At 31.2% G+C, this 15,274-nt stretch overlaps 1 protein-coding gene across 2 annotated transcripts in view; it reads left to right on the top strand.

Annotated features, from left to right (window-relative positions):
- Window positions 1-823: 823 nt before the first annotated feature.
- LOC128997759 (poly(rC)-binding protein 3-like) overlaps window positions 824-15,274 on the top strand; it is a 167,884-nt gene continuing 153,433 nt past the window's right edge. Inside the window, exons 1-2 of one of the 2 annotated variants that reach the window (XM_054423424.1) lie at window positions 824-974; window positions 1,885-1,966. The gene's annotated coding sequence lies outside the window, so the exon portion shown is untranslated. The other variant, XM_054423425.1, reaches the window with a different exon arrangement.

Below are 15,274 nucleotides of genomic sequence, written 5' to 3'. Positions count from 1 at the left end.
ATTGACATGATCTATTGCATTTTATGTATAATGTTTAATGATCAAATAAATCTATCTATCTATCTATCTATCTATCTTCTCATCCTACGGACGGTAAAATCTGAATCCTATTTTGTTTGTTCCATTTTAGTGTTGTTTATCAAGGCCCCACTAGAAAAAAAACAGGCCATGCTGCAGGATCCATGACGTCACACTAGTGGATAGATTTCACTAATAAATTCATTGCCATTGCCATTCTCATATGTTTTAGGTATATAAACAAGCTGGCTGTTTGTAAGATTTTAATGGTAAGAGTTTAGTACAACTATCCACCATTGTGACGTAGTGTTGCGCTGCCCGCGCTGCAGCTCGGCTTGTTTTTCTAGTGGGGCCTTGTGTTTATGCATTAGCGTTGACTTAATATATTTTTAAAATTGTATACATTTTTATGATTTGTGCTGTAGGCCTACACTTTGGTTAAAAAATAATACAGGAAATCTAATGGTTTATAAGTCATAAGTCATTTATTTAACCAGATTTACATTATAAAATAGGTGTTTTATTAGAGTAAAATAGTTTTAAAATATATGTCAAATACAAATATAAAAACACCCTTTACATAAACCCAATAAAAATAATTTTGAAACTTTCTTCAACTGATCCATTAGGATGACAAATTAAAAAGAAAGAGTAGGTCAATGGGTTTATATTTGATATAAAAATGAATAGCTGAAACTCTATGGATTTAGATCTTTCTAAACTTGTTACTCTAGCGGTAGCAGAAATACTGTCTGTTCGTTTTGTTGTTTGACGTTTCATTCTTTGACTTTGACATTCCTCATCCACTGTTCCACCCCACATCTGTTTATCCATTTTGTTTACATAGGCACTTTTAAATTTTAAAGTTTCTGTAACTTATTTATTTATGACAAGTTGAACTATTATACGTGGTTTTTCGGATAAAACATTACTTGTCAAATTGGAAATTTCTGCTTGTAAGTGAATTGGATTATTATGTAAACAGTTAATGAAGTTTTCAAAGTAATAAAACCTTTTGTTGACATTCAGTTTTGATTATTAGGGATCCAACTTAATAAGGAAGGTGGGTAGGCTAATAAGTTAGTTATGCTTTTTTGTTATGGCCCAAATTTGGTTTTTGTCTTATACTTTTAGTTGGCTAACCATAAGAAATGTGCTCATTAGTTGTGTTACGCTGCTAGGCCTAAGTTATTAATAATTATAAATTTAAATGCTTGAATAAATGAGATGACAGATTTGTTATTGACTAATATCAGCTGGTTCCTTAGCCAGGATAAAGTTGTTAAAAACCAGCTGTTACATTTGTTAAATTGATCAAGGGCAGCTGGATCCAGTTTCAAACTCTAAAAATCTTTTGACATTTCACAGAGCCCAATTAGCAACATTCTGACTAGGCCTACTTGGCTAGCACTATAAACAACTCAACTCTAGGTATGATAATCAAATGGAAAAATGTTTTATTCTTTGGCAATACAGAGGGGATTCCACATTCGACTAAGGATTTCAATATTACGGGGGGTTTAGTGTTTAACCATCCTCCTCGAAAGTTGTGGTGGTAAGGTTAGGTTTGTTTAAAATAGTAGTGTTATTTGTGCTCAAATAACTTAGCCTAATTCATTTCATCCTCATGGTTATCACTTAAGTCTCACTTAAATATTTTAGTGCTAAAGACTGATATATCATATCCCGGGAATTCACCAACAGTACCTTAGCACACTGTAAATAGATAATCTGTAAAAATGCTGAACAAAATTGGACCCCAGTCTCATTCCCCACGATCCTTTCAATATATTGTTTACAGTACGGTATCTAAAAATTATTGCAATCTTTTATAGGCCTATATAATAATTTATGTATTCTTGACAGGGATCTAACGAAGGTAACATAGTCGCTGAAACAATCGTCATCCACCCTTAAGGAGGTTAAGGAATCACTAGACAAATTCAAGGTAAAATAACCTCTTATAATAGCCCATATATTTAAATAAATCATGACTGTATAAAAATGTAATTTATAGGAATTCTTGATAATGACCCCTTTCTTATAGCTTTAGGCCTACGGCATCCATAGTTACCTAACCATTATACAACACTGGAACATTTTGGTTAACTAGCTCAGTGTTTCTCATTTCTATCTTTGCTGATGTTCTTTACTGCCCAAAGCGGTTCATTCCTCTTTTTAAAAAGTCCATAATTTCTTTTCATCTCCACATAGTGGATCCTTTGTCATGCAGATCTCAACTTGACATAAACGCTTGGGTGTGTTGCTAGCCTAGTGGTTAGCGTCTCGGACTTAGTTTGCTGGAGGAACGGGTTTAGTTACCAACACACCCACAAAAACCTTATTACTCACGTTGACCTTATGTGAAGTGCCACTCGTATAGATGTAGAGTTTGATTTCTCCAACATTTTCATATTTAACAGAGTTTTTCAATCTTCCCTAAACTGGATGCTCTTATAGTCAGTTGGACTTTCGAGGAGATAAGAAGTTATCTGAAAACTTGGAAACCTTATGAAATGTATAAAAATAAATATTTCATTACAAATTGTATGAAATATTTTGTATATTTTGTAGGCTACAGCTAATTCTGTATTATCCACTAATTTTTCAAGAGTCTCGTCTGAAATCAAAACTAAGATGTAAAACTTGAAACTCTTAACAGACAAAATAACACGTTCAAAGGTGGAACGTTTCTTATTTTCTGCGAAGAGTTTACAGCAGATTATCAGAGCGTAACCCTATTTTTACCCAATAAAACCTTGTTCCCTAGTTGGATTATGCTTGTTCGCTAAATTGTAAGAATAGGCTAACCGTTGGTACACAAGTTTGTAGGTACCAAGTTTCATCAAAATTTGATCATTTTTACTCAAGTTCTCATGCAAACGGACACATATGCCAATATTTATGAGTTTAAGTGGATGGGGGTTTTTTGGCCTCTGGAGACCTTAAAACGAAAAAGTAAATCGATCCGAGGCTAGGTCTTGCGATAAAATCTATGTCAATAGCTTATTCTCTATATATGGGAAATATTTGCTTTCTTTGTTTGGTTTAGGAGGTTGGGTTTTGGGTGCCAGGAGGTTCTTCGATTGTAATATCTTGACGCAAGCGTTGAGACACTATATTGTGATTTTCACTCAAATTAATAAACTCGTCTATTATCCAGAGCTGGTGGTGAGAACCTAACGATTCCTTCTGACACAAGAACAAAGGCTCTGTTTGCAAGAGCCGCTGTTATAGGGAATAAACTATTACCTCATGGTCTCATAGTATGAGCTAGCCCCGGACCGATTTATTTTTTTTATTTTGACGTCGCCAGAGGCAAAAAACACATGTATATAGAGTTTTATATTTGAGCGAGTTCGCAAACCAGCGTGATTGGACAATGGGAACTGAGTTGTATGGGTTGAATATTGGGGTTTCCCATTTTTACCCCATAAACATAGAATTTTGCATTTTTTTTTCAAGTTATTTCGTAGAGCTTTAAAAAAAAACTAAAAATATATACTGTATACTGAAGCATTGTTGAATGCCTATCGGACATGAAGAAAATTCCCAAAAACTGTAAATTTAAAATTCCCATCTTATTCTTATGGAGAACAAAAAAAGTGTTGCAGTTTCCTTATAGATATATTCTGATCAAATTTGGCAAATTTGTTTATTTTGTGCTAAGCTATCAACATTTCAATAAAAAATACACTTTATTACCTTCCCTGGATCCCCAAACACCTAAGTACTAATTAAAATTAATGTTCAGACAACTTGTAGGGAATATCCAACTTTGGTGGAGATCATATCCTAAACAAACAGCTAGTTAAATAGAAATTTTGCCTAGCCAGCAGGTTTGCTGCGGCTGGGCTATTTTGTTTTACAGATTCAGATTCAGAAACACTTTATTTAAGATCTACATTATACAAATATAAATGTAGAATAGCGCCAATATTTGTAAATAAATACTATTGTAGTTATTTTTTAAATGTTTTGGTATGTTTTTGATACTTTGATAGACCCTTGGTATTTGTCTTGTTGAATTGTTGTTGTTATTATTATATATTTCCTGATAGCATATATTAGTTTGTAAACAATTTTTATATCCCTGGTTCTGCTTTTTCAGGAATTTTCTATTTTAGGAAAGCAGATCTTGACAGCTCTATTACTTGTAACAAAATGACAAATCATACTAACACATAAACAGTTAGATCTTAGACAATGTTCTCTAGTTCAAATATAATCTATATAAACCAGATACAGTTAAATAATCATTTCCATACTGCAATAATTGGGTTACAGAAATAATTTCAAATATTTACTCTTTAATATGAGCAGTATACTATTCAACCTTACTACCAGTAAACCTAATAAGACTGTAACAGGTTGTTTTGTTGTAAAATAAATGAGACTAATTTATTTTTACTAGGTTTTACCTTTAATCAACTTAGGAGTTGTTTTTACGGCTATTGCTTCTACTTTTATTGCAGTTGGAGGTTGGACGGCTTAAAACAATATCTAAGATTTGAGTGACAGATTGGTAGATGTAGATGGAAGATCTATCACACACCTGAATTCTTACACAAAATCCAGTTAATGAGCAAATAAACTCTGTTTTTCATAGCCGAATGGAAGGCTTCACAACATTTTCCAACCATTCATTGAGACTGTCACAAGATTTTTTTTGAGACTTTTAATTAAACCTACAAAGTTTTCTCAGGGTTTCTTTATGTCTTATTTCTATTTCTTGGTGAACGAAAAAAATTATTACAAAGTATTTCCATTTTATTATATTACGAACAACATCAAAATTTATGCTAAAGTTAAATTAAAGCGTATCTCCGCCAAAAAATCCCTTGAACGCCTACGGCAAAACCCCCATAAAAATAATTGTAGAGCTTCTATCTAACTGTTTCAATTGGTTGATGATTTTAATTACATATACAATAAAAAATCAAATTTAATGAAAAATTCTTGATTTTTTCTGGCAAAGTTAGGGCCATATGGCCCTTTCGTACACTTAACCTGACAATAAATTTGTTTTCATGCAAGAAAAATTTATCACAGTTTCGTGAAATGAGATTAGATTTCCTTGTCTTTAACACATTTTTGTGAGACATTCTGTTGTTGATCGATGATTGATGTTTGAGGTTTAGTTTATCGTATTTAACTTTGAAAAATCTATAAAGATTGATAAAGTATCCAATTTATTAACCATTGAAGAATAAAAAAAAAAATTGATCTGGCCATGCTTCAAATTATATTCAAGCTGAATTTACCAATATTATAAACGTAAGCTGTGGATTAGTAACAGTTTGGTTTGGACTGATGAGTTTGAGAGGATGGGCTTGCTCGTATATCTACGCCAGTAGTTGAGTAACGTTAGATTGATGAGGACTTCTACGTTAATAGTGGATAGTCTCCAATTTGGCATTGTCTTTTTATCTAACCTTTCTACACCATTTCTCTTGCCTGATTTGGGAAATTGATTTGCATACAAATTTGTTCTATTGGTAATTTGTCTATTAGACAAATTATTATTCGCTAGGTAGTCGTAGAAATATGCAAAAGTCTATTTTTTATTTTATATAAACATGTACTTCAAGACACCATAGCTGGGTAAACAAGAAAATGCTATGATTTGTATGATTCTTTCATATTTTAAAAATAAATTTTGCTTGTTTACTGTTACTCAAAAATTCTATTCCATACTGCACTTATGAGACAAACAAAGTAAGATAAACTATCATTTTGTTTTAGAGAGAGTAGTCTAATATTTTGTAGGATAGGCATTTGAAAGCAGGCAATATTTATTTCATATAAAACATTTTGGTACTTGATTTTGTAACTTACCCTGGTATGTCTAGTTCCCAGACATTTCTCAAACCTAATCCAACGCACAGGTTTTTGTACCCACAGATCATAATTAAACACAATATTCTGTTAAAATCTTTATATATGATCTATTTCCAAGTAACTCTACAATCTAGACCAACAGATCGAGTGATCTCTCTCAAAAATAGTGTAAAATATTGAATTTGATTAACAGGAAAATTCAAATTACTACTCCTTCAACTTATTTGTTTTTTTTTATTATTTCTCTTATATTTCAAACATGTATAGGAAATCAATAGAAATTTTTTAGGTAAAATTAAGAATTTAAATAATTTGTAAATGTAGCCTACCTTTGTGTAAAAATTATTGTCAGGGTAGGAGGACATAAAGGACGAGTTTCTTTGTTGTGAGTTTTGCAATTAAAATGATATGCAGACTTAGAAACAACAGGGTAAGGATGGGTAGAATCAATATCTGTATGAACCATTCATGGTAAGAGAAAGTGGAGTGTTTTGTCCTTTCTTCTTTCGTTCCATATTTTTATTTTTCTCCTCTCTGCCCAAAGTCTTCATAATACTTGTAAAACGTAGAAACAATTTATTCAACTTTTGGGCTTTCAGATTGAGGAATTTGTATTGTGAAATATTTTGGTACCAATGGTTTTTACGAAAAATTATTTTGTAGTGGTTATAGTTTGAAAACATAGCTAATTGTAGGACATGATTAATCATGCCATCAAACAAATTTAATAGCATATTTTTATTTCTTGGGTTTTGGGCTTAAAGAAACTCTTAAAAAAAAAAACTCAAGTTTAACAAAAAAAGGGCAATCTCTATTATGAACTATTTTTTATTACACTTTTAATTTTCTGAGGCTTACAAATTCATAAAAAACAATTTTTTTATATTGTTTAGGCCTATCGTTATTTTATAGCTAGCTCACAAATTGGCTTCTTGTTTTAGTATCCTTATAAATAATACGTGAAGGCGATTTCTACAAAACACTACTCCTCCGTTAATAATGGACGGATCTTTACAAACGACGTGTCAAAATAAAGTATTTTTTGTGTAGACGCCCCCTTTCAACAATTCCTGTAATAAAGGTCCTCGGGCTTTGCCCCACAGGCCATCAAAGTTGGAGTTTCTCCCATAAGATTAACATGGGGGAATCTAAATATTTAATCGGAAACTTTATCCCCACTAATTTGAGAGAACGGCTGGGCGTAGAAACTTGGTAGAGGTGTCCAAAGAAAGGTCTTGGTCCGTAGATGAGTTATCAAAAGGAAAACTAAGCAATACCCCTTAGGACTCTGCCCCAGAAGTGTTTAAAGATCCCACCACAGAGTTGTTTACATTTTGGCCATGTGAATAATACTTTTTAATGAAACTGCTGTTCTTTTTTAAATTGTATTTGAAACAACACATATTTATTGGGAGTTACTGAATTCTGATTCTACCAAATTAAGTATTTGTAATGTTTTTTTCTGATTTTAAAATTGATTTTCTTCTTTATCATGTCATATGTTTTGCAATATAACATTCCATTACGAAATCAGTGGAAAATCCTTATATCTCAGCAGTTCTTAAATGATTTCTTATTGAACTATCTTATATTTATTGTACGGATTAGTGTCTGCCTTTTTCACCACTTTTGCATTTTATCATATTATTCTACACATATCAAATATTTATGGAGAAATATCTGCTCTTATCGTGTTTAATAAAATCAAAACATAGAAACATTGCCTAAAATGGTACCCATCTTGACAAACTATTTGCACCTGCCTATATTATGGACTTTGGCGCATTGGGTTGGTAACATTATTGAAAATAACACGACATTTTGGCTGTAAAATATGGTACAAAGAGAAAATACTATTTAAGCAGCTACTGTCATGACAGAACGGTCGTATTCCTTTTAAACTGGATCACATAATCCTTTATAAGATACGTTGATTAACAATATGTATACGTCAATATATACGTAACAGCCAATTTACAGTATTTTTGTTTTTGGAAATGTCCCATTGCTATGTCATTTGCATTATTTGTTGCCAATGAAGCCGCCAAGACCATACAAACTAGGAGGCCCCTAACAGTTCAAGAATAAAAGCCAACTTCACTTCAAGTATTCCACTACACCTAACATTCCGTAGAGAGATTATATTGACAACTTTATGTTATTGATAAGGCTGACACAACTAACTGACATCCCCCATGTCAAGGAATTCCAGCTTTAACAGTAACCCCACAATCAATTTCTCAAAACTATGCTAGAGGGTTCAGTCATTGGCACAGAAGTACGATATGAACTGACGCGACGTGACGAAGGAAAAATCAAACTTACACTGTAACGGATATACCTCCCTTTGAAGTTAGAATATGTCTTCCCAAAAAATATTTTCTTTTCAAATAAAATCATATTACACTGACGAAATCACGGAAGTGTTTAACTACAAAAGATCCACCAATACGATTTTAATACTATTTAATGGTTCTTTCAAAGGAAGAGATACCATATAACATACTAATAATAACTCCGATGACGTCCAGTATAGGAAATATTTTAATCATTGAATGATCAACCAAATTTGGCAACTAATGCAATTAATATCATTATTGTTTTTACACTTATTACTCTTTAAACAATGCTAAATGCTCAAAATATTTTCATATTTCACCCAATTAATCGCAGTTAGATGAATTAACGTAAGCCTTAAAAGTAACCGTCGATTTTGACGGGTTTCACCTAGTTATTAATAAATAGCTGTTAATGAATGAATGAATGAATGAATATATAATGATAATACACATATAATTAATATGTAATGATAATGTTTGAATACACAATTAGAAGCAACAGGTATTGACCACCAACACAATATTTAATTCAACACAATAAGACATTCAAATCACATAAGTTTTTAATTCTACAATTCCTTAAATATTGATAAAACAACATTTCTTGTAGGAAAATATTCAATTTAAATCGATGATAAGTACTTATAAACTTAAATGGCCATGATGATACATTTACTGATTAGAACTTTAAAATCAACAGCTAAAACTACAAGTTCAAAATAGTGTAACTGATATAATTGACTAGCTGATTTTTCTCTACCTTAGAAAAATAACTACTTAAAAAAGCCCCTCAACGCATGTATCAAAAATAGTTATTTTGCTGCAATGTAACAATCAATTATTTACAATTTCTTTAAAACTATAGTTGAGGAAAATAAATGTTAGTATATAAATGTTAGTATATAAATGTGGCTAATATTAATAACACGATATTGTGCTCGTAATTTCTATGTTTAAGTTTAAAATAATTTCCTTATCTGAAAATATATAAATAAATACCCTCACTTCAACAAGCCTGTACCCTAATCTTATTTTCAGTTCCTTTATTAAATGTTATGTAATTTCTGTTTCAAATAAAAAAAAATGTACTCAGGGTGTTTATTTTAACCAGCAACCCAAATTAAAAGTACTGTGCGACACATTTTAACGGATGAATTATTGCGGATTCGGTTTCATAAATTTGTATATGTCAATAATAGTTGATTTATTAGGTATAGGAATCACACCTAAAAACATAATTTCATAATTTAATTTCATAACTTTGACCCTCGGCATAAAACCAAGTATTTACTTTCTAAGTATTATTCTAACTTTTCGAGATTGGGGAAATGCCATGCTGTGTCTTATTTACAATAAATTCCCAATAACACTAAACCTCATAGATAACTATGCATCAACACATATTAGCTAATTGGCAATGAAGTAAAGAAAACAGGGATACCAAAATGTAAGGTTGTTTTGTCATTAAAATGTGTCTCACAGTACTTTTAATATGGGTTGCAGGTTAAATAAAACACCCTGTATTTTAGACCCATTAAAAACAAATAAAATTATGCTACATGAAGTTAAATGTCAAAAGGTATACTAAATTTATTTTAATGAGTCTTTTACTGTTATGTATGCAGTAAGTCTTTTTCAAGGAATTTTATTTTCCAATGGTTTATCTTGATTGAATGAAAAAAAAAACTGTATTGAACAACATGAATGATAGACATTTAAATTGTTTGATAAAAATTACATACATCACATGAAAATTATACATAACGTGAACATCTAATTTTTTATGCACTAACCTGGAATCTGGTTTATTATTCCAAATCCTACACTGCCACAGAAATGATTTTCAACGCAACTAATTCAAGTTGATAACTTTCAAAGTTTTAATCAAACTGACAACAAATCTTATACCATTTAATGAAGTTAATGAACACTGAGTTAACTGGATTCCGTAAACTTTAATTGATTGCAAATTATCCTAAACAAGATGATTGAAAACAATATTTATTCATGTTCAGTTGGGTCAGCTTTTTAATTTTTTTACAGATATTATGTGGGTAGAAATAGTAATTAAAAAAACTAAATTTTTAATTTAGACAAGCTTATTTAGAAGCAGATTCAATAACAAGATTACAAATTATAATCAGCCTGAGGATTGATTATAAGTTCTGTCAACACAACATGCTGAGAAATGGGCATGAGTATTCCAATTATATTACATTTTTGTAACGTTATTTACCACATGACTTACTTTTAAGGTAGAAAACATACTGATGATATTTTCAAAACAATTTTTAACATATTCTCCATTCTGTAGAGTTAAATAAACACTTTAAAATAATTAGAGTAGAATCAAACACCAATTACAATAACACAAATAGTTTATTAGTTTACCTGACACCTGTTAATGAACAACAATATTATAGATACAATATTGTCGGGCAATATTATATCTATAAACCAGGCATTACTTTTATTTTGTATTGCTTATTTATCTTGTTAATTTATTTGTTTTAGACTTTCTACAGCTAATGTCACCCAATATATCTGCATATATAAGGTAGTTAATGTATCTATAGGGCATAAGAAAAAAACCCATAAGTCGCCAGATTCATACAGTTTCATTGTTTAAAATAGTTTACGTAAATTTTGAAGTTCTAGTAATTTATATAGGGATTCATAATATCTTGAGCTCTTGGTATTAACTCACTATGCCTGTGTATGGGAGATTGAGATTGTAAAATAGCTCAGCCGCAGCAAACCTGTAGACTAAGCAAATTTTCTGTCTGATTGGATTTTAACTCAAATTTGTCCTTAAACATGTCACATTTATTATTTATTTAAATTGCACTGTTTGTTTGCTGTTACAAGGTGTAAAAAAATTGTTTTCGGTAAAATGTTAATATAAACAGTAAGAAGTAGAAATCCGGTCAAAATAATCAATAAACAAGCAATCTTCAACTATTAACCTTTTCTCTATAAGAATAAAACGGTAATTTTAATTGAAGAGTTTTTTTTTTAATCTAATATCGTACAACAATTCAAAATGAAAAAAAAAATCTTATGGTCTACTCACAATGTACAATTGCTTTAATGGAAATTGGGAATTTCCATGTTTTAAGGGTAAAGATTTGAAAAACAAAATTCTGAAAAGTTTAATACCTTTAACACTCTCATCCCATTACCTGATCTTGTTTTTTTCACAAATTCATTAAAGTGTATCCAGCCCTACACATTCATACCAAATTTGATCAAAATTGGACCAAAATTACTTGAGTTATCAAGTTGGACATCTGTATGCATATGTAAAACTTTTGTATTTGTATATAATATAGACCGCAAATTTCCTGGGTCTAGGTCTTACAGTGCCACTCTTGGTAATTATTCCCATTATCTGGAATTCGCTAAAATGTAAAAACAATTTGCTACAGCTTGCTCACCAAACAATACATTATTATTAGTTCCAATATTTAAACCTAATATTTTCAGCTCTTATTTTAATTATAAAACGACTCTATACACTGCAGATATTACAGCAGTGTTTTTAATGTATCTCAGTCTTTTTAAAAAGTCTGAAAGCTCTTATATTCATAATGGGCATGTTTAAAGCAAGCAGAAGTCTGCGAACTCACTAACTCGGAGTCTCCCTAGTTCACAATGGCTTTTGTGTAGTCCTATTCAACGGGCAGCCTTGCTTGAAGCGAGTCATCATAATAAAATCCTATTAAAACTTAGTTTCTGTCAAATCCGGGATGCTCCAAACTTAGAAAAGTACCGGAAGATTTGTTATACATTCTTGAAATATTATATTTTTTAATAATTACCTGAATATGTTTTTGAAATATTTGGTTCAATATTTGTAAGAAAGAAATAGTGTAGAATTAGACCAAATCCTTAAAACAAGAATTATTAAGAATGAAGGATGTTAAACTACAAATGATAAGTTTATAGTACCGGTAGCCTAAAAGTTATGAAATACTTTTTTCTACAAAGAATAAGCTTATGTTTTAATTTTGTAGCATTAATAATTTGTAACTCGTTTTAATACCTTTTATATAGACTATAAGGGAATTAGTAACTAATTAGTTAAAAGTTTTCATTGATCTGGGATGTTTAATTAAGAGAAGTAAAATGTCTAGTAATTTTGATATACAAGTAAATTTCAACGATCACTATTTTGTAGCATGTGATGTTAATAGTTGAATCCCTGAAAACTTCTTGTAAACCTATTTGTCAAAATCAAATTAGACTGTGAAATACAAATTACCTCAATTACAAAAATTGTGACTAATTCATATAATGTACCATATTTAAAAATCAAATGTACTTTACTCACAATATTAAATTCAAATTCAACTTACCCTTTAGTTTCCCCTTGCACCTGCCATATAAATAGATACACTTGAACCTTCTAGTGCAACAGCTTCCTTTAAATTTCCAGTGTAACAGCTTCCTTGAAATGTCCAGTGTAACAGCTTCCTTGAAATTTCCAGTGTAACAGCTTCCTTGAAATGTCCATTGAAATAGCTTCCTTGAAAATTCCAGTGTAAAAGATTCCTTGAAATGTCCAGTGTAACAGCTTCCTTGAAATTTCCAGTGTAACAGCTTCCTTGAAATGTCCAGTGAAACAGCTTCCTTGAAATGTCCAGTGAAACGACTTCCCTTAACCTTCCAGTTTAACAGCTTCATTGAATCTTCCAATGTAAAAACTTCATTGAACCTTCCAGTATAGTAGCTTCCCTAAACCTTCCAGTGTAGTAGCTTCCCTAAACCTTCCAATGTAGTAGCTTCCTTGAACCTTCCAGTGTAGTAGCTTCCATAAACCTTTCAATGTAACAGTTCCCTTTACCTTCCAGTGTAACAACTTCATTGAACTTTCAGTGTAGTAGTTTCCCTAAACCTTCCGGTTTAACAGCTTCCCTGAACCTTCCGGAGTAGTAGGTCCATTAAACCTTCCAATATGATAGCTTTCTTTACACTGGCTTTCAGTGAAATTATCTTTACTAAAGAACCATTTGATGTTAATAAATAACAAATCCAGACAGATCATCCCACTCCGTTCCACACTCACCTTGCTCTCATATTCAGATAAAAATATGCACCTAAGCGAGCGAGCGTTGTAGTCTCCAAGAACTTATGATTGGTAATCATTGTCTATGAATGAGTTCAGGACAGGAATATAATGGATTTGAACACTTTGAAGTGCTATGTGGTACCATTGGTGTCTAGTCTTTAATCTGCAGTAGTACATAACTACAACACAATATTTGAATGTAGAAGCTATTATTGAAGGATTAAATCAAATTATTCAACAATCTTAATTGTATGGAGATACATTATCTCTAAAGGAAGCCAGAGAGGTTTTGTTTTTCAAGGCTAACCTTTTTCTTGTCGAAATATCCTCTTGATATATATAAACATACTCATAAACACCAACAGTATGACGATAATAGTGTGATAAACACTTTAGTGTTTAAGTACTGTAATTAATTTTTAGTTACCGTACTTGAATTTATTGATAAATTTTTACTTCCTAAAAAAAACTTGGTTTTCAATAGTGATGTCTGCGTGTGTGTCTGTATGTGAGGATGTGTACAGAGCTACAAACTACACCTGTAGTTCGATTTTGATTAAATTTTGGTATGTAGGTAATATTCCATAGCATTTCCAAAAGTGTTGTTCATGTTTTAGAAATTTTTATTTTTAATGGTGATTTCCCATAAAAATCAATAAAATATCGGACAAATCGGATTATTTCGAAAATGGCCCGAACGATTTTGATAAAAATTACAAAAATTCAAGTAAAGATTATGGTTCAAAAGTAATGGTAAATTATGTTATTATAAAAAATAAACATAAAATAAGAGAGAAATCGAAAAAAAAATTTTTGATTTAAATTAGCGGTCCTTATAATTCGTAAAAACATAGTGCAACTCTCCATAGCTTTAAAAATTAAAGTTCAATAGTTTTAGTAACTTATGTGTTTTCTTATAACACCCACAGAAAAACGGATTAAAAAAAATAAACCGATTCTGATTGAATTTCGTCTGTGATGGTACTTATAATTCTAAACAAAATAGTGCAATCCCCCATTCCTGTAAAAATTACGGTTCAAAAGTTAATAAAATTTGTGTGACCTATTAAATATCATAGTTACTCTCATCACTTACCCATGATAAAGGTTGTTGACAAGCCAATGGGAGAAAGTACGTGACAGATTGCTGATACCGTTTATATTTCTTAGGCATGAGAGAGTTTCCAAAATCTAGTTGGGCAAAAATGTCAATGCTTTCTACTTCAGGCATAGTTTGATTAAACAATGCCACAATGCCCGTTTGCAATAACAGTAATATCTGATGACCAACAGAGAGGTCCCCAAACATGTGACAGAGTATTACTGCCTTCAAATAATGGCATGCATTTGATTTTGAAATGTTTTATTTACCAAATATAAACATGACTTATGTTCTCTAAATAAGTTTAAGATTCACTCAAATCATCTTTACGAAAGAGATCCTGAAACATGGTATACTAATAAACAAAACTTAAAAATGAATAAAACATTTTAATATCATATTGTATAGGACTACTTTTAATTAAATTTCTTTTTTGAACAAGGTTTTCGGGAGGGATTATTTTGTGGCGCATTTTTCAAACAATGCTTTGAAAGAGGGAAAAATCAGTATATGCCCATTAAAGCTATGCTTATGGAATAGCTGCTACCATACAATAAATTTGTTTCTCCTTATTACCAAGCGATGAAATAAAAACTAATTTAAAATCGTTGTCATGTACGATTTTGTACCATTTCACTCGTATTTTATTACCAATGCTATTTTAAAAAGTCGCCAGTTGAAGTCGTAGAAAAAGTAAATAAACAAAATATTTTTCCTACAGTTACCTAACAATGTGCATGTTCTCTCACTGATTTGAGAAAGCAAAGTGGCCAATTCGCTCATCAGTGAGACAATGTTAACATTGTCTCACTCTAATTACTTTGTCTCACTCCAGATTTGCAACGTGAAGGCACGAAATAGTGAGCGCGTAACATGCAGGCAACGTCGTATGCGCGCGAAATA

The sequence above is a fragment of the Macrosteles quadrilineatus genome, unplaced genomic scaffold (genome assembly GCF_028750875.1).
Source record: "Macrosteles quadrilineatus isolate MER2022 unplaced genomic scaffold, UCM_ALF_1.0 Scaffold_7__1_contigs__length_78375512, whole genome shotgun sequence".
Taxonomy (NCBI): Eukaryota; Metazoa; Arthropoda; class Insecta; order Hemiptera; family Cicadellidae; genus Macrosteles; species Macrosteles quadrilineatus.
Note: the sequence above shows the minus strand (reverse complement) of the source record. Positions and strands in the feature narration are given on the sequence as shown.